The sequence below is a fragment of the Miscanthus floridulus genome, chromosome 6, assembly GCF_019320115.1.
Source record: "Miscanthus floridulus cultivar M001 chromosome 6, ASM1932011v1, whole genome shotgun sequence".
In the NCBI taxonomy this organism is placed as follows: domain Eukaryota; kingdom Viridiplantae; phylum Streptophyta; class Magnoliopsida; order Poales; family Poaceae; genus Miscanthus; species Miscanthus floridulus.
Genome location: NC_089585.1, coordinates 109,339,886 through 109,360,805, shown reverse-complemented (window position 1 = coordinate 109,360,805; position 20,920 = coordinate 109,339,886). Strand labels below are relative to the sequence as shown.

Genomic DNA, 20,920 nt, shown 5'->3' with positions numbered 1-20,920 from the left:
AAATCATGGTGTTCCGTCGAGCACACCCCAAGAAAGAACTCGAAAATCCACATTTTTATATCAGGATCATAAATGAGAGAATAAAGCTTACAACATTTTTAACCATTTCTTACATCACTTTATTACAACATTAGAGTACTTAAACAAGTTGAATGCAATAACAGAATTAAGACTATTTGACATGTAAAAGAGTTTATACATTTTAGGTTTATATTTTTATCTTGCAGCGGAGAACAACATATGATCAGAATTACAGCGGAAATAAAGATTAATGGTGAATCATAAATCTTTTCTTCAAAAAACTTTTAGTGAGGGTTATAAATAAACACTACGGTTGTAGCGTGAAAGAAATCCTCTCTGAGCTCACCAGGAGGTTTCCACACATAAAGTCGTCTACCATCCATCGGTCACCTGCAACAGGGGGAATAAAACCTTGAGTACTTGATTGTACTCAGTAAGACTTACCCGACAGAAGAAAAATAAAAGACTCTAAGGATATGCAAGGCTTGTTTGGTTTGTGGGTTATTGCATTTACGGAAGCATTACTAAATGTGCATCCTTATATTAAATTTTATTAGTAGTCATTATTAGTCTATTAACTATCCATTCTATGTAAGCACCTATGCTACTTTCAAGCAGGTGGTAAGCAATCAGAACCATTTTACCATATTTCATATTTCAGTTCTTACTACGGTGCTAGACCATAGCCAAATCGGTGCCGTCTCACAGAAACGATGATTCGCGAATCAATGTATCCCAGTTGGGTACCCCGAAACACATGTCCCATTTATACCCCAGACACAAACGAGACCAATCCATTTTACTCCTATCGAGGGGTCCAGGTTCCCGTCCAAACTTGGACTCCAAGCCCCTACACTTGAGACCCGGTCTCAACATGGTGCTTAGACCTCCACCTTTCCTCGCCTCCAATCAGTCGGTCCGGAAAGAGCTGGAACCCATGACAAGAGCGCAACGAGTCTTCCCGCTTCCATAAGCAAGTATGTGCTCAGGATAATAAGTCTATGACATGACTACCATCAACAACAATGGACGGTCCTCAATCGACATAGACGGAACAAGTGCAATCCGAGCCTTGCTCGAATGCCTAACCAACTCCAGATCCAAAGTACCATTCCGCTCGGTTTCCAATTATACTCTATATATATTCCATGTGATAGTAATATAATAACAACAATAATATATTTCCTATCTCTCGCGAGTGACAGGTAATCACTCCAACTTCTTCCGGATCCTATAGCATAACAGTCTACATGATCCTGATATACTAGTAGGACTCATAGGATATGGATATATATATGCAAGTGGTTTTCATTCAACTCCTTAAAACTTAATGCACAAGTATAAAATAAAGTACAAAATAATAGGGGTTATGCACCGGAGTTTGCCTGGGCAAGAGGTAACCAAGGATTAACATTCCATCATGGTAACACAATCACCAAGACACCATCTTTTCTGCCACTTCGGTCGACTCCATGATCCATCGTTGTTCCTATTATAATATACATAGATGCAACGCAGAAAATGTAATTAACCCACGACAACCACAACTTTAAGAACATGATTACGCCTCGCAAGCTAACAAGCTAGCTCTAATGACTAGCGTATTAGGCTATGTATCCACATCGTCGAGTAAGGCTAACAAAACATGGCCATCATCGTATTCATCGCTGGCACGCCGATGTACCACATGGCCACCGTGCAGGGAAGCAGTGCGCTAAAGGAGATCTTCCAGGTCAAGAAGGGGCCTGTTTGGTTCTAAATAAGTCACCTACTTATAAGTTAAAAAATAAAATAAGTGACTGATTTTGTCAAACACCACCAACTTATAAGTTACCCCTGCTTATAAGAAATAAGCTGGTTCACCCCTGCTTAAAACTTATAAGCCACCCTTTTCCACATGGGGCCCACACCTTTCACTTAACAGGCATGAGCTTATAAGTCATCTACAACCAAACAGACATGACTTATAAATCACTGGTTTTCAGTCACCTGACTTAATAAGTCACTTGACTTATGGAAACCAAACAGGACCTAAACACCCTCTCTCTCTCTCTCTCTCCCTTTCTCTCCATTCTTCTACCTTTACCATAGGATAGGAAGTAACGAGGTGCGGTAGTTGTGTTTAGGTGTACGTCGCTGCAATCAGGAACAGAAACAGCAGGTCCCTGAGGACCCCGACGAGCTATACGAGATCAGCAGGAACAAAGCTTCTCCTGACATGGAGTTCATGGTGCACAGGGATAGGCCATTCAGGTTGACGCTCAGTTCACTACCATGCTTATATAAAACTACTGTTCAGCCTCAAGAAACTACTCCTGGCAGGCAGGCACTGACGGCACTGTTTGATTGCGTGCTCATGCAGATTCCTGGACAGGGTGGCCATAGTTCAGACAGAGAAGGATGAGGCGGCGAACCCATGGCGTTAGTGCCGGGTGACACAGGTGGAGCAGGCCAAGATGGTGCTGGCCATGGTGCCCATCTTCTGCAGCGCCATCATCATGGACACCTGCCTCGCGCAGCTGCAGACCTTCTCCATGGTGCAAGGCACCACGATGGACATGGCGCTCGGACCGCATTTCAAGATGCTGGTGGCTTCCATACCCATCATCCCACTTGTTGGGGAACAATACTAGGGTATCCGAAGAGGAGGAGCTAATGACTATCAACATCGATTCATCCAAGCAGTCAAGAGCGTGACTACAGCTCCAACCGACCTCTAGGTACACAGGCTCTGCCTCGCCCGACCTCTGGGGGCGGGCTCCGCCTCGCTCGACCTCTGGGGATGGGCTCCGCCTTGCCTGACCCTAAGGCCACAGGCTCTGCCTCGCTCGACCTCCGGGGGTGGGCTTTGCCTCGCCCGTCCCCAAGACTGCGCGCTCCACCTCGCCCAACCCCGAGGCCACGGGCTCCGCCTCGCCCGACCCCGAGGCCACGGGCTCCGCCTCACCCAACCCTGAGGCCACGGGCTCCTCTTCGCCCGACCTTCGGGGGAGGGCTTCATCTCGCCTGACCCCAAGGCCATGGGCTCCGCCTCGCCCAATGGGGTCCCATATAGCCGCCAACCACTCTAGGTCCAGACGTATGGGCCTGGGTCAAAACTCTGACACCAAGGAAGAGACTGGCAAGCCCTAATGTAACCCGTGGCCGTGACGGGCCATACCTGAGGGTTCACATTAAGAACAACATTAGGTGTGCCATTGCTGTTTTGCCTAATGACTAGCGTACTAGGCTACGTATCCATGTCATCGGGTAAGTCTTGTTTCCGGAAAAATATTTTAGTCCTACGATCCCAAGGTGTTTTGGCTTCTTATTGATTAAATTTATATATTCGAACTATGGCTCATTTAGCTACCTTAGCAATTTAATTATTATGGAGCTACAAAAAAATACAATTAGCATCTAATAATGTTAGGAATTTTCTATAAAAATTCCAAAGCCAACAGTACTACCAATTACTCACAATAATTCCTACAAGTTGATGTTCTAACAATATTAAGTGCTTCTAATTAATTAGATTACTCTTGAAATTTTCATAAAACTATGTGAACAAAATACACTAACAGGTAGATCATGATTTTAGGAACCGAACAAAATTGGTCTCACAATTTTTGGTCAACTAGACAAATTTCTATTGAATTTACAAGTTTGGTTTTAGAAACTACTTTAGGAAATGCTTTAGAAAAGAAAAGGGCTTGTGGCGACTTAATCGGCCCAGCAGCCCAGGGCGGGTGTGGCCACGTGCGCGTCGCGACAGCCCAGCGTGGCCCAAGACCGGAAGGCCCCCGCGCGCGCTCGCATTTTGCAAAAGAACCCCCAGACTAACCGGTTATTACGCGGCGCCTCTGATCACTATTGCACAGGAGACGTGTTTACATTAAGGACCTTGGAATATGTTACCTTCACAACAGGGCGGTCCCTGGCGTACCCGTGCGTGACAACATGGCACACCAGCGGCAACAACGGTTACGCCGGGCAAGCTAGACCCACTACGACAGGAATAAAGGGCCGACCACCATCTATAGCTAAACCCGTAAGCATGGATGGCGGTTGGGAACTCAGCAGCATATTGCCTGGAGTGGCAGTGGTGAGGGGCTAGCCGTGGCGGCGGTGTGCCTGTTCCGACGAACCTATGCACTCTCGGAAGGGTAGAGGTGGCGGAGAAGCATCAGTAGCTCACCATGGTGCATGCTCCAATGACGGTTGAAACATGGGAGTGCTAGGGCGGTCTAGCCACGTGCAACTGAGCGGGTGGCGGCTCTCTGAGCGCGGCACTGTCACATCACCGCACCCATGACAAGAAACCAAACCAACCTGTCATGAGCACCAGCTAGAGTGGATCAACACGAGTCTGGAAATGCCACCAATTGGGTTCTTTCCCCATGAATTGGGACTTACCCCCGATCCACTGGTTGCGGTGGTGCCCATGGCCGGCGGCGAGCAAAACACTAAATTAGCGGTCGGTAGCGCTTGACCGGGCATGGGAAAGATGGAACGCCTAGTTGCCTTCTTATGCCACCTGTCGGTATGAGGAATCAAACTATGAAGCCCTGAGCTAGGCAAATTGGAGGGTGGAAAGGCAGAGCTCTAGCCATGGTCATGCCATGGAGAGTGCACCCGAGCGTGGGCGAGTGGATTAAGACAGGGCAACTCCATTTGATGGCAGGTAGCTCAAACATGTCCGCACATGTGACGGTTCGTGGGCTTGGCGCGACGCGCTTGAATGGAGCGGCAAGACCCGAGCGAGGGCTCACTGGCGTCAGCTAGTGAGTGAGGTAGGGAAACATCTCATCACCATAGTGACCGGGGTCGTCGACCTAGGCGCGGCTATAGCAGCACACGTCTAGAGACTCGACGTGGTAGGTAGGATGAAAGGTGGGGTGAGCACCACGATGGCAAGGTGGTGACAGCTATAGCTCTGCCACGACCTCGCACATGGCTCGATCGCTGGCATTGGCACGCACACACTGTGGCTGGGTGACCAGACCACTGCCAGCCGGGTTGGGCCATGCAAGATCTAGGCGCAGCATGGCATAGGCCTAGTGCACGCGGTGATCTTGGTGCCACCACGCCATGCCCGCGGTGATCATGACCCTAGTCTGAATGGCTGCACTAGGTGACGTGCACACATTGCAAAGCATAGCAAAAGTCATTAACGATCATAGTTGAGGTCCAACTAACTCCCCTATCGTAAAGTCTATATTGCCAATGACCTAGCAACGCCATCGCCATGACCAGAGGACCACCAGGGAAGGAGGTAGATGGATGCCAATGTGAGCTCATCGGTCTGAACATTAGTTTGCGAACAGAGCGCCAATGACACAACTTTGACATGTTTTAACGAGGTTCGGGCAATTTTTGTGAGGGTATCGTGACACCCAACACCACTACCACCTAAGACATGCTCAAGTACTCACTTAGAGGCAACCAACAGTACGAGAGCATGAAGTTAGTGTTTAAACAATTTGGTTAGAATTTGAGTGTCAAAACGGCATTGTCTACTATCATTTCTAGACTTAGAAGAGGGCAAGGTTTGGTTAGAACTAACGACCATTAACACTTTTTGTTGCAATTTTTAATATGTCTAAACCTTATTAATTTCAACCAATGAATATTTCACACAATAGCCCATACTACATACTAACCCATAGGAGCAAAACATTTAAGCACCTTTTAACTATTTTGCTCAATATAATTCACCAAAAATAACGTTCGTAACCTAAGTTCAATTTCTTGTCGATTCAACGGAAAGTTCTAGTTTAAATTTTGGATTCGATTTTTGTGCTCCCAAAACCCTAGTTAATAATATTCACTTCCCAAAATTAAAGTTGTATTCTTATCTACACTATCTGCTCACCATTTTTACATAAGAACTATACATATGTTATATTTTGTTTTTGTTTACAGAAATTGTTTTTCGTTGCCTATGTGTTTTAACTTGTTAAAATTCAAAAACTCGTTCGACTAGATTCTCCAAGGCCTTAACCTAGGTGCTAAGTAGGTTCGTAACACCAAAGGTGTTACAATCTTCCCCCCCTTAAAAGAATCTCATCCCAAGATTCAAAACAAGAATCAAAAAGGGGAAAATATGATTACCTTCATTGATCTGAATTTACACGGAAGATTACACGGCTGTGGATACTAAACCACATAGAGATTTAGAGATACATGATTAAGAGCAATCTAGTACAACCAGGGCTTAATCTAGAAGTCTAGCTAGATGAGGGTAATGGAGAAATAGCAAGATAATGATCAACCACAACATGGCGTATGTCCAATAGATCCAGAAGCACGAGGGTGAGAAATCAATCATCATGAACCCTAAGACCTAACTAACCAGAGATAGACTTGAACTTTCTTGACAACACCAAATCCCTTCTTCTCAGATTACACAATCACCTCTGACTGACGACCTCCATTTCATGAGCAACGACTGGATCTCCTAGCTCTATCTCCGACTTATACTTTCTTGACTTAGTTGATTCCCGAGCTACTCCAACTTGCACGAACGGAAGGATCTACTCTATGAGCTCTACTTCAGAGGCGAGGGGGATGGGGGAAAAGAGGAAAGTAAAGACATATTATAGTGGGCGAACGGAGGTGGGGACGCAGCGCATCGGAAGTGGAGGCAGCGTGGAAGGGAGGTACTAGTGGTTCACGAAGTGGGGGAAAAGTCGGCCATGGTGCGCTGCCTACGCGAGCTCAAGCGGAGGGAGGAAAAGGAGGAGGGAAGGGGATTCGCTTGACGAGGAGGCATGCAGATGGCCGTGTTCCCAAAAGAAGAAAAAGGAGAGGGGAAGGGGTGGGTCCGGTATGGGAGTGAGGGCAGGGATCGAGAGCGAACAGGGTACTGGGAAAAGGGGAAGCGCACAGTGCACGAGTACGGTGGATGCGGCATAATGCTGTGGTCACACGAGAACAGGGTGCTAGTGGACCCTAACACCAATGGCGTCCATAGGGCACATGACAATAGTGGCTAGCATGTGTAGCGTGGTCAAGCTAGTCACAGCCTTGGGACATGACATCCAATCAAGCTTTTCCAATCACTCCCGACTATCCGAGGACCAACTTTTCTTGGTCGCTCTTCTTTTCCTTCCCTTCCTTGACCATAATAGGCTCTAGTCTTTCATATAAACTGAGATCAAGACATACATACTTCCTCCAAAACCATGTCCTCTTGGTTACTTTGAGGAAACACTACTTCATCAACCCGTTGTGGATTTCCCGTTTGCACACCGGAATGTTTTCCAAGGAGAATATTTTATAGCAAAAGCGGTACGGTGGTGTAACTTGGCAAAGGTGCTGGTCAACAACCTCGATACCAATGCATGCCGAGCAGCGTCTCCATGTGGCAGTTGTTCCACAGGGGCCCTTGGTTTTGTCGTGGCATCATAAGCTATTAACCAGGCAACTTTACCAACTTACACGTAGTGAAAGCAGTGGAGTCATTGACCACAGAATCAGAGGGGTATTGCAAGGGAAGATTCAGACAACAAGGATTCCTTATACAACAAGGAATAAGGAAATCAAATCCCACGATGGAGTTAATTTATGGAGACTCAAGTGTTCTATTGGGGACATCCATAATTAGTTGATACAGTGTCCTCTGTTATCCAATCCTAACTATTCTGCTTGCATCAGAATGGTTGCTTCTCCCATAACTACTGGACATCATCTCGAGAACCCTAAGCAAGTCTAATAGAACCTAAGGGTAAATTGACGTATCAAACACAATAGAATAAACAACATGCATGTTCCAAACGCCCTTACACTGGTACAATGTACTGGCACTTACTCTCCCACTCTCAACACATTACGTGCCTCCTATGACCAGACGATCTTAACAATTACAGATGAATACAATGGAAAGATTATAATACTGGAGGACAGCGATGAAGGACACTACTGACTATGGTTACATCTACCCTAAGACAACTAATCTACTTCATCAGACCACACAGCTTCACTCCTAGGCTCGGTGGTTTCTTTTATTGCCCGGCTATGGATCTGCCTCCTCTCTTGGTAGTGGCTGAGTGAGAGGAAGAAAGGGCTCTCCTTCTGACACCTCCGAGGGTGGGGTTGCTGGTGGTACTGCAACACTGGCTCTCTATCTTTCTGGTGGGTGGACAGGAATCCCATCCAAGATCAAGGGATTCTACCACTCAGCGGCGAGCGTCCTTCACTTAGCCCTAGTGACAAGGTAGGCCTCTCCTAGCTGATGGGCATGCTGATCTTCAGCCTCCTTCAGGGCTTCCAACATAGTAGTTTCATGATGCTCTGTGGCTGCCACACCGGCATGTGCTTTAGCGAGCTGTACCTGAAGCATCCTGGAGAAGATCTTGGCTTTCTTGGCTCATTGAAGACACTTCCTTAGCTCCGAGGCCTGCCAGTCATACTGCTCATCTAGAGCGAGCAAGTATGTGGTCAAGCGCACCATGGTAGGGCTATATTCTTGTGCCTCTCGCCCTTGCAAATATTCCATGCGAGCCCTCCATACTCGTTGATTCTTTTCCAATGGTGGAAAGAACCTCATAGGGGTACGAGATCTGGCAAAGGTGCCGCAAGGCTTTGCGGGCCACAACCTAGTAGGTGTCAACGAAGTGAAACCCAGTTGCAGTCACATTCTAGGCCTCAGTGATGTCAGGGAACTCCTCACTCTTCCCAATATAGACGGTAACTTCACACCGCTCAGTGCCATGCTTCTCATACTCATGGCCCTCATACTCAGGATGATCTTTGACTTCGAGCTTTTGCAGGGTGGCATATAGGATTTTGGGGAAGCCTTCAGCATTTAGGCAGTAACTTCTAACCTAGGCTCCTGCCATCCTGATGGGTGGTTGCAAGGGAGGATTAAGCAAAAAGCTTGCTCAAGAGGAAGGGCTAGGTGAGCTAGAGTGCACTGAGTGGTGATACCAATGGCTAGGCTAGGCCTTTTGTAATGGCAGAGCAGTCTTTGATCCTGGCGCAGTCCACCCTTGAGTCTTGCATGGGGACCAATAAAAGGAAAGTAGTAGGATTTTTATGCATACGAGATGAGTGATGCCCGAGGCCATAAAGGACTAATATGTCTGTAGGGCAAAGATCCAACAAGAGCGCAGAAGGAGTATGGAAAGTCATGAGTCACGACAAGCATGAACCATAGACTAACATGGAGCATGAAGTCACAGTGCAGCAGTAACTCCTGAACAAGGATGGGTCAGTCATGCATAATGCGACCCATGTGACACCTATGGATGGCGCACCTACAAGCAATACAATCATGACAACTAAGGCAATACCAACACAACGGACTTAAAGATCATATACTATGCGAGAGTTAGTCCACCAGAGAAAGCCTAGTTAAACCTATTTCGAATACTATCATAGTAATAGGGCTACTTATATACTTCATAGACAAACATCCTAACTTTTTGCAAAAATAGGTTATCAAATTTTCATTTAGAAAAGGATTTTGAAGCTTTATCTCCTCATTTATGCTCTGATACCACCTATGACAGAACCGCCTAATCTAATGCCCTCCCAATAGTACTTATCTTCCATTAGACACTAAGTACCCAAGAGAGTGCACTAAATCATGCTGTTCCATCGAGCACACCCCAAGAGAGAACACAAAAATCCTCATTTTCCATCAGGATCATAAATGAGAGAATAAAGATTACAACATTCTTAACTATTTTTTACATCACTTTATTACAACATTAGAGTACTTCAACAAGTTGAATGCAATAGTGGAATTAAGATAGTTTTACATGTAAAAGAGTGTAACAGAACCATCCAATTTATAAGAGCACAAGTACAATGGCAGCCCATAAGCGGTCGCACTATCATACTTGAGCCCATATAAACCTGGTAGTCCATCGAGTACCATGAAGGTCTTGATTCATCGCTAACATACAACCAAGATCATACATGATTCAATATATATGCCACATGTTACATAAGGTTCACAAATACATTGCCATACATCAGAGTGCGATTACAGTTATTACAACCCAAGTTCCAAATACAGTAGTAGTAGCGGAAGCAAAGTAGTTTTTAAAACCAACATCTCACACCATTGTTTAATGCGGGCTACTTTGTGATCACCACCCACAAAAGCATAACAGATAAGATATATAAGTAGAAGCGCCTTGCTCAGGGCCTACTCCTTGTCCACAGCGAGATAGAAGCAATTCTTACAGTAGTCGTGATACACGGTATTATCTGCAACAAGTGGGAAATAAACCCTGAGTACAAGAAGGTACTTAGCTAGACTTACCCGTCATAAACCAAAAATAAGGTGACTCCAAGGAACATGCAAGGCTTTATAAGTGGAGCTAGCTTGACAACATTTTGCATAAAAAACCACTAATTCAACTATATATTTTATAATTCGGTCACCAAGTTAATTATAGCTATTCATCTCTAGATTAACAACTAACCTATGTCAAACATGTGGTATATCATTAGTGACAGGACAATAATAACCATGTTCATTTATTATCTTATTCTCAGAACCATTCCACTTGCCATTAACACTATGATAGAAGGAAGCTTAGTCAAGTTTCTCACTATCCGGGAGAGATGGCGATTCGAATCGATTTCAACCAGCTGGGAATTTATTTCTAACACAAACCCAGACATACCTACGCCAAGGTAGTCTTAGGTCACCTTTGGTACAACTTAGGTCTAATTCACTTGTTCGATTAGCACTACACAATCAAGGACACTACCACATGTGAGGTCTATCAGGACTCTAACCTACCCTTGGCCTCACACTAGTTCCTCGCACATCCTTACTACCTCTAGTGTGAGCACTCTAACAGAATGAGGCCTGGCCTGAGTTGAGCTACTCAGCTTCGCGGTTGGAACGAGTCATCTGGCTAGCTAAGTGAGAGGCATGCATTCAAAATGACCAAGGACCAACAACGATGTGGTCCTTAATCGGCGTAGACGGAATTACATGAGTCTACCTACAACATAGACTCCGTCTGGCCTCGATTTACAACATCCCATGGTTCTTTTACACGATAGTAAATATAGCTAACCGTTGTTCAGTGTCCACCTATATCTCGCAGGTGATAGGAAATCACTTGACTTCTATTGAGCTAAGCATGGCTAAGTAGTTATTTGATCCTAGACCTACATAGGATTCAAGGTATATTTCTGTACAAGGTAGTTCTATGCATCAAGTATTTTCAATCAACTCTTATAACCTAATGCATCAAACATAAAAGACTCAAGTGATATTTGTAAAAGCATAGGAGGCTTAGAATGCTCTGGGGCTTGCCTGGGATCCGACACAAGTCAGTTCAGTTAGCTTGCACCGCCTTGGTGATATCTTTGGTCTTAGCACTTGCGTAGTCCTTCCATCTTTAGGATAGGTCCACCCAACACCATCTTCGGGTTTGGCTCTAACATCACATCCTTCACATGGTGCATCTAGCATACCTAGATGAGATGAAAAATGCAAGTGCATGAACACTAAGAATGGTAAGATGAGATGCATCACATAAGAGCATTTAAGACAAGCACAACATTATGCAAGATATAGGCACCTAGAGTTATTTAACTATACATCAACCAAGCACAACAGGTGGATATAGCCAGCATATCAAGCATGACATACCCGTTAACTTAATTTCAGCTATTGAAAACATTTATCAATCAAGAACTAACTAACAAGTTTAGCCAAACAAGAGTCAGCTAAAGCAATCACTTAGCCCATGTATAGAAATCTGGACAGCAGCACAACAGTTACTCGTTGTAGCCATAACTGGAGTTACAAGCATTCAATAAAAGTGATCTTTGACTTTCTAGAAAACTAATAAAATTATCTATAACTTTTTTATTCATACCAAAAGCTAATTCATAGGTTAACAAGATCAAATATGCCAATATTTGAAGTCTACATAGACAAGGATAGAAAACTGATAGTAACTTCAGAGATGCATAACTGGAGTTCTAGACATTCAGCAAACATGATTCTTAACTTTATGGAAGGCTTATTAAGTTATCTATAACTTTCTTATTATCATCATCTTAAGATGATTTCACATCCAACAAGGCCAAACAACACAATGAAGGCATCTCTGTACAGATTTATACATATTCTAACATTAAACTTGAGACAGCCATATCTTTATATTTAAGCCACCAAAAGGTGTATCTTTAACAATTTGGAAAGCCTATAAAAATCACTTCAACTCTCCTATTATCACCAAGACATAATTCCATGCTTAAATAAATCAAACAATACAATCATTTAGATCTGTTTAGAGGACATGCAAAAGCTGATAGCAAACTTGTAAAATCTGTAACTCCTAAACCAGGAGGCCTAAAATCATGAAATATTAGGACAAGAAAGATGAGGAAATTATATACAACTTTTGTATTCAACATATCTACAGAAAACATTATTTGCATCACAAAAATATCACCACCACAGAAACTATATATGCAGCCATTTTCAGCACATAAGCAAAGTGGTGCTTCACTTCATTCTTTAACAAGGCCATACATGTACCACTAATCACATGGATCACAAACTACTATTAACATAGTCACTCAAAATTAGTTATTGTTAGCTTAAAAATCATCTTAACACATCTCCAAAACATAGATGTTACATATTGATGTCCCTTTCTCATTTTTATTCTATGGGCACTTGTTTACTAATTAGCAAACATAGACAAACCTATAAAGGAAAGCAACCTGCCCTAAGGTGATTAAGGGGCTGGCCTTAACAACACACAAACATACACTAACATACACATAGCACACATTAGAGTAAGAGCTAAAGCAAGGACTAGAAATATGCATAGACAACGTACTCGCTAGTTATTATATTAACAAGAGAGCAAGCACATAAGACATTGAACTAGCTTAAAACCATTATTGCTCCTAGCTCAACAACATTCAACTTAGGGTAAGCAAGGGAGCATCATATGACTTAACTACATGCATCTACTAGCAACTTTTACTCTCCTATTTATATATATAAAGCTATATATTGATTTTTTAGGTGATGTGGCAAACATCTAGTTTGGACCTAAAATTTTTATGGATGTAATATGATAACAAAACATAGCTACTCTTAGAAGATGACATGCTCAAGTGGTATAAATTAATTATGGCAAGCAAATCAAGTTTTAATCACAATTAAACATGTGAGAGCAAGATAAATCTAAAACACACTATTTTCTTCAAACACAGTCATATTATGGACCAACATGACATACCAATGTCATGCAAAGGTAGAGGAAAAGCATTTTCCATTTTTACACCTTCTCAAAAATTATAACTCATTTAAAACCATTTATTAAGCACAAAGCAAGTTAAATCCATAACTCAATCACACATGCACCAATAAACCTGAAATTTTTACCAAAGCACACATATGGCATCAGTAGCCTACCATAAAAATTTCACAGCAATTGGAGCACCACAACTCTATATATCAATTTATTCCTAGAAAACCATAATTTACAAGAATAATTGAAAACAACAAAAACTTTCTACTAACACATATCATATTATGACTCTGATGCGTAGATCTACTCAAAAGGATTCCAAAACATGTTCATTTGCTATTTTTCAATTTTTCTATGATTTACTATGAATTTCCAAAGTTTCAACAGATTAATTGTAATAAATAGAAAAGGAAAAGGAAAAACACTTTTGCAAAGTGAACACAGAATTTTCCCCTAATTAACTAAGCCCATATATGAAAAATCCTTCTCTCTACGCATTTTGCATCTGGACCCAGCAAAAACTTTCTATTTCCTTATCTCCCCTTCTTCTTCCTGGAGCCACACAGAGAGTAGAGGATGGACGATGAAACAGCGACATCAGCCGAGGGAGGGGGTCGCCGGTGGCAAGGAGGGCGTCGCGGCCTTGCAGTGGCCAGCCATGGCCGTGCCATGCCCTGGCTTGGCCTATAGGTTGCTGACCAAGGTAGTAGGTGGCCCGACCATGGCAGCAGCAGACGGCGGGAGCAGCGTACTCGGGTTTGGGTCACGGGCATGAGCACAGGGTGTAGGAGTGGGAGGCGGGCAAAGAGGAGAGGTGTGGGACTGGCTTGAGGAGGCCACTACGGTGGAGGAGTAGCGACTGCGTGACCTCTTATGCTTAGTCTTCCATCGAGAGAGCGAGGGAGAGAGACATAGAAGAGAGAGCGAGAGAGATAGAGAATGGGAGAGAGCGAGAGAGAAGGGAGTGCGCTCGGCTTCTCCAAGATGAGCGAGCAAGGTGCAATGGCGAGCATGTGAGCGAGCGCGAGGGCAACACGGTGTGCGTCCCTTGGAACCAGTCGACCACGATGCTATTTTTGAAGATGTTCCAGCAGCCATCTCCTTGACTAAAACAACGATCTTCATCCTCCTCTAGTTCTCTAACCATTTGATGATTGCTTCAACCAATTGCTCTGTGTTGTAGAGCTACATGAGTACTCCAACTTTGATTAAAGGAGTTTGGTCCAAATCAAAATGGTTTGCGAGATATAAATTGCCAAAGTAGGGTACTTGTAAACTATAAACTGAAAAGTTCAGTCCCAGACTGAGCCAATTTTTGGAACCTGAAAAAAAAACAGCATTGGATTCAAACTTTGGTTCACTATTTTCCTGTGCTAGAGGTCAAACTAGGTCTTGGTACTTAAACAAAGGTTGTTCTACTTAAACTAAACTACAACTTTGCTTAAAGAATCTAGGATTGGTTCAACTAGGTCAGGAAGATACAAGGCTCAAAAGTGGGGTACATGAAACTAAAACTGAGATTCACTTAACTCCTGGAAACAGTTAATCTTTGCTAATTTTGAAACTAACTTCGAAGATCCAAATGAACTCCAAACTTGATGAGACTTGCTTCATTGTTTCTAGCACAAAAGTGTACTTCAACTCATATTTAGGACTCCAATTGAGCTGCCATATGAATTCAGAAGATAAAATTTCACAAACCTATCAACTCACTGTTGCCGATTAAGGACTTAGGGAAATTATGGTGGAACCCAAAACAACACTGGATTTGAAGTTGAGGCCACTGTTTGAGTCACTTCGGAGTTGAATAGAGGCTTGGTTCAAAAATAAAGTTTGTTGTACTCCACATAAACTTCAACTTTTATTAAAGGTAAAACTTCACCAATGGTGCTAAAATCATTGTTTCATCTTGGTCAAAGCAGCATCCCAATAAAGCCTAAATTAGAGTTTTAGGCCGATTGATGCATTTTCTTGGCATTTGTTCAACATGAACCTTTCATGACTTTTGTTGTAGAGTTCAATTAGAGTCATTTGGGCAAGGTAGCAATGTTTGGTCAACATCCTATGTTCCCATTCACCTGATGAAGCAATTCAAGAAAGATTATAACTTATCATTTCTTATGACTTCTTGGCTCCAAACTTTATGAAACTTTTCCAAAGTTCACTATGGATGCATGTTGATGTAATGTACATGAAATAAGCATGTTTAACATTACTCATGCATAATCTTAACCAGGGTCCACATATAAGCAAAGGTGTGTTGTCCAAGTTCAAGTTGGGCTTATTTTCATAGATTTGACCTCAACACCATCACCATTTTAGAGATAAGGAACTAAAGCTTTTGATTGCCTCTTGATCTGTCATGTTTGAGCTCAAACTCATCGCCTAACAAGTGGCTAACACCCAAGGTGTTATAGCCCTCCCACTTATGAGAATCTCGCCCCGAGATTCGGTGTGAAAGACTTTTAAGGGAAGAGAAGCGTGTCATCCATTTTTCAACATCAGAAATAGTTTTAGGTTACTTAGCTTTGAGCATCAGAGAGGCTAATTTGGTCAAGACACTTTCAGATACTTGCTCTTCATAGTAAGTTTTGTCTGAAGAATTTCCTTCATTGACCTTCATGAAGCATTGTTACTTTGCGAGGAATCCAAGATAGCATAGCACTTCATTGTCGGAATACGAAGAGTGCTACGGAGCATAAACTAACTACTCATAAATATCTATTTCTCTAATGGGTATAGCATGTATATGAACAATCATGCTCTACAAAACCCTTCTTGTCAGGAAACTGGCCTACTAGTGGAAGGTGTTTGCGTCGCTGGTGACTATTCAACCACTCATATGCCAACTGAGGAAATGCTACATAAAGTTCCATGTGTACAATTCTCTTTCTCTAATAACAACACTATATTATCTAAGTCTGTTGAGTGAGCGGTGAATGTGATAGTTGACTCTGTCGGCTTAGCATTTTTGACGATCATTATTTAAGGGGATCCTCGTATCCAAGTGGTAACAGTTATCTAGGTTGAATCTGATGCAACCTCTTGGGTAAAAACACATGGAAGGTACCAAAGGACAAGTCCGCCTTGGAAATCCTTGCTGAAGAAGGATGATAGTGAGGTCTAGAGGACAACAAAGGTTGCAAGTAATCATTAACTGGAGAAACAATACACCACCAAGATTGAGTACAATTTCCCTTCATGGTGCTGTTGCACAGTAGGTTGGATTGACTTGCACTATAGCAAAACTAGCCTTGTTGGACTACTTTTGGCATTGAGGCTTCTTTCTAATATCAATCAACAACTCAAAATCATAATCTAAAATCTATTGTTTGACACTTTTTAAATTGTTTTTGACTCATAATGGCACAAATTGACTTGTAGAACACCATGACTGCTCAACATTATTGATATGAGAGGGCAAAAGCAAGGCACAAAGGGGTGTTAGGAGTCTCCTCTAGGGCACCTAAAGGATTATCTAATGGCAAAACATTGAGCATGTTGCTAATCTTGGCATCAATTACAAACACCACCTTCTATTCTGAGGGGTGATAGCAGTCCACAGAGAAATCATAGATTCTGTACACTTTGGTTTTAGTTCATATCTCACAAATTACTGCTCCATTGTGCACAAATTTTGGTAGTCATATAGACCCATGAGTACTCTAATTATTGACCAAAATTTGGCTCAAACAGACACCATTTGGCTATCCAAATAAATCATCTACCAAAACTGCTCTGTTCTAAAAATTTTAGTGTCCCCAAACTGACAAAACATCTCTCAACTCTAATGCTTTACTCAACCAATGCTCAAACCAACTTCATACATCGAAGTACCCCAAGTGAAGAATGAGCTCGCTAAGTTTTGTGACAATCCAACCATGTTTGAGCTTCTAATCACCGGCTTAAAGACAACTGGTTTGGTGCCATGAAATCTAGATAGATTTCCTGTTCTTCTTTTTCTTTGCATCACACATTATCGAGTGTGTTGATGGAGATGACTGCTTGTTATGTGTGAGCTTGGTGCTTAGTAATAGTTGCTTAAGCTAATTGGATTGAGTGTTTCAAATGCTTGCTTAAGACCATGATGTATGTGTGGATGCTTTGTTACCTAGGTAGCATCAAGTCATTACCCCTTTTGTCCACGGTGAGCATACAAGTGTTGAAGAGCCTAATCCTACAAGTTATGTTAATTTCATGATTGTCTCCTAGTAGATTCCCTTTGCTTAGGAGCTTGAGCCTGTATGTGTGATTATTAGGCCTTGAATGTGTGTATCCATGCCTTTGCTTGACTCATGTGCCTAAGCTTAGTTCCCTTGAATGCTTGCATGTGTCGTGGTTGTTTTGCTCCTGTGTGTGAAGACCCTACCCAAAAATCCTTGTTGGACCTCTCTGCTTCTTATCCTAAAGATGGTCTAGTGCAACACTAATCTCTATCTGCCCTGGCTTTGGAACCTAAAAAATAGCATTGGATTCAAACTTTGGTCCACTATTTGCCTATGCTAGAGGTCAAACTAGGTCTTGGTACTTAAACAAAGGTTGTTCTACTTAAACTAAACTACAACTTTTCTTAAAGGATCTAGAATTGGTTCGGCTAGGTTGGGAAGATACAAGGCTCCAAAGTGGGGTACACGAAACTAAAATCGAGATTCAGTTAACTCCTAGAAACAGTTAGTCTTTGCGGATTTTGAAACTAACTTCGAAGATCCAAATGAACTCCAAACTTGATGAGACTTGCTTCGTTGTTTCTAGCACAAAGTGTACTTTAACTCATATTCAAGACTCCAATTGAGCTGCCATATGAATTCAAAAGATAAAATGTCACAAACCTATCAACTCACTGCTGCCGATTAAGGATAGGGAAATTATGGTGGAACCCAAAACAACACTGGATTCAAAGTTGAGGCCACTCTTTGAGCCACTTCAGAGTTGAATCGGGGCTTGGTTCAAAAATAAAGTTTGTTGTACTCTATGCAAAATTCAACTTTTATTAAAGGTAAAACTTCACCACTGGTGCCAAAATCATTGTTTCATCTTGGTCAAAGCAGCATCCCGATAAAGCCTAAATTAGAGTTTTAGGCCGATTGAGGTATTTTCTTGGCATTTGCTCAACATGAACCATTCATGACTTTTGTTGTAGAGTTCAATTAGAATCATTTGGGCAAGGTAGCAATGTTTGGTCAACATCCTCTATGTTCCCATTCACCTGATGAAGCATTTCAAGAAAGATTATAACTTATCATTTCATGTGACTTCTTGGCTCCAAACTTTATGAAACTTTTCCAAAGTTCACTATGGATGCATATTGATGTAATGTACATGAAATAAGCATGTTTAACATTACTCATGCATAATCTTAACCAGGGTCCACATGTAAGCAAAAGTGTGTTGTCCAAGTTCAAGTTGGGCTCATTTTCATAGATTTGACCTCAACACCTTCATCACCATTTTAGAGATAAGGGACTAAAGCTCTTGATTACCTCTTGATCTGTCATGTTTGAGCTCAAACCCACTGCCTAGCAAGTGGCTAACACCCGGGGGGCTACAAAGAGTTTATACATTTTAGGTTTACATTTTTATCTTGTAGCGGAGAACAACATATGATTAGAATTACAACGGAAATAAAGATTAATGGTGAATCATAAAACTTTTCTTCTAAAAACTTTTAGTGAGGGTTATAAATAAACACTACGGTCGTAGCATAAAAGGAATCCTCTCTAAGCCCACCAGGAGGTTTTCACACACAAAAGTCGTCTACCATCCATCGGTCACATACAACAGGGGGAATAAAACCCTGAGTACTCGATTGTACTCAACAAGATTTACCCAATAAGAGAAAAATAAAAGACTCCAAGGATATGCAAGGCTTGTTTGGCTTGTGGGTTATTGCATCTATGGAAGCATTACTAAACGTGCGTCCTTATATTAATTTTTATTAGCAGTCATCATTAGTCCATTAACTATCCATTCTATGTAAGCATCTATGCTACTTTTGAAGCGGGTGGTAAGCAATCAGAACCATTTTATCATCTTTCATATTCCAGTTCTTACTATGGTGCTAGACCATAGCCAAATCGGTGCCGTCTCATAGAAACAGTGATTCGTGAATCAATGTATCCTAGCTGGGTACCCCGAAACACATGCCCCATTTGTACCCCAGGCACAAACAAGACCAAACCATTTCACTCTGTCAAGGGGGTCTAGGTTCCCGTCCAAACTTGGACTCTAAGCCTCCACACTTGGTCTTAGCATGGTGCTTAGACCTCCACCTTTCCCAACCTCCAATCAGTCGGTACGGAAAGAGCTAGAACCCACAACAAGAGCGCAACGAGCCTTCCCGCTCCTATAAGCAAGTATGTGCTCAGGATAATAAGTTTGTGATCTGACTACCATCCACAACAATGGACGGTCCTCAATCGTCATAGGCGGAACAAGTACAATCCGAGCCTCGCTCGAATGCCTAACCAAGTCTAGATCCAAAGTACCATTCCGCCTGGTCTCCAATTATACTCTATATATATTCCAAGTGATAGTAATATAATAACAACAATAATATATTTCCTATCTCTCGCTCGAATGCCTAACCAAGTCTTGATGCCTATCAGCACATCCTCATTCTCTAGGTTGTCCCACTCAATATCATCGGTTAACGATTTTTCTTCCTCCATCACCTCATCATCGTCACCATTGTCATCGTCATCATCGTCATCAGTGTCCTCCTCTCATTCCCATTCCTATAGCTTTTGCTGCTTCTTCCTCTTCTTGTCCTCCTTTGCCTTCCTCAGTCGCTCGCCCTTGGCATGATTTACCATCCTCAAGGCCAAATCCCTCGGCAACGGTGTTGAGTGATCCATAAGGATGAGGTCCCTTGGCTGGTCCCGCCCCTCACAAAGTTAGTATCATGGGATTAGGAAATCAATTGAAGAGAAGGCAAGAGAAAATGAAACTTACAAAGATGATGTAGCCTGGCTCCGACTGCATCAGAGGATGCCCCGACACCAGTGAAAGCTCTATTTTTGTTTTGGTGAATTGATGAAACCCTAAGTGCTAACCTAGTTTATCAAAGTGATTATGAGATAGGTAGCACTACTCTAAGTGGTGAAGCAAATGAAGATCATGACATGATAATGGTGATGCCATGGTAATGATCAAGTGCTTGGACTTGTGAAAGAAGAGAAAGGAAATAAAAAAGCTCAAGGCAAAGGTGAAATTGAAAAGAGCTTTTTGGTTTAGTGATCAAGACACTTAGAGAGTGTGATCACATTTAAGATCGATAGCCATACTATTAAGAGGGGTGAAACTCGTATCAAAATGCGGTTATCAAAGTGCCACTAGATGCTCTAACTCATTGTATATGCATTTAGGATCTAGTGAAGTGCTAACACACTTGAAAATATTTGTGAAAATATGCTAACACACATGCACAAAGGTGATACACATTGTGTTTAGCACTTGGGAGCAAGGGTTCAAAACTTCACCGGCACCCTATACAGAAAAGACAGGGTTTCACAGCATGCACTGAACACTGGTCATGTGGTGACCGGACTCTGGGGAGCAGCGTCCGGTTAATTATAAAAGAAGATGGTATTCTTGGCCTATGACCGGACGCAGGTGACCAGACTCTGACTGAACACTATTCAGTATCTGGTTGTGCTGATGTGGCGGCGTAA

The 20,920-nt window shown here is 42.5% G+C and overlaps 1 pseudogene; it reads left to right on the top strand.

Annotated features, from left to right (window-relative positions):
- LOC136460998 (protein NRT1/ PTR FAMILY 4.5-like) overlaps nt 1-20,920 on the top strand; it is an 84,967-nt pseudogene that overhangs the window by 5,724 nt on the left and 58,323 nt on the right.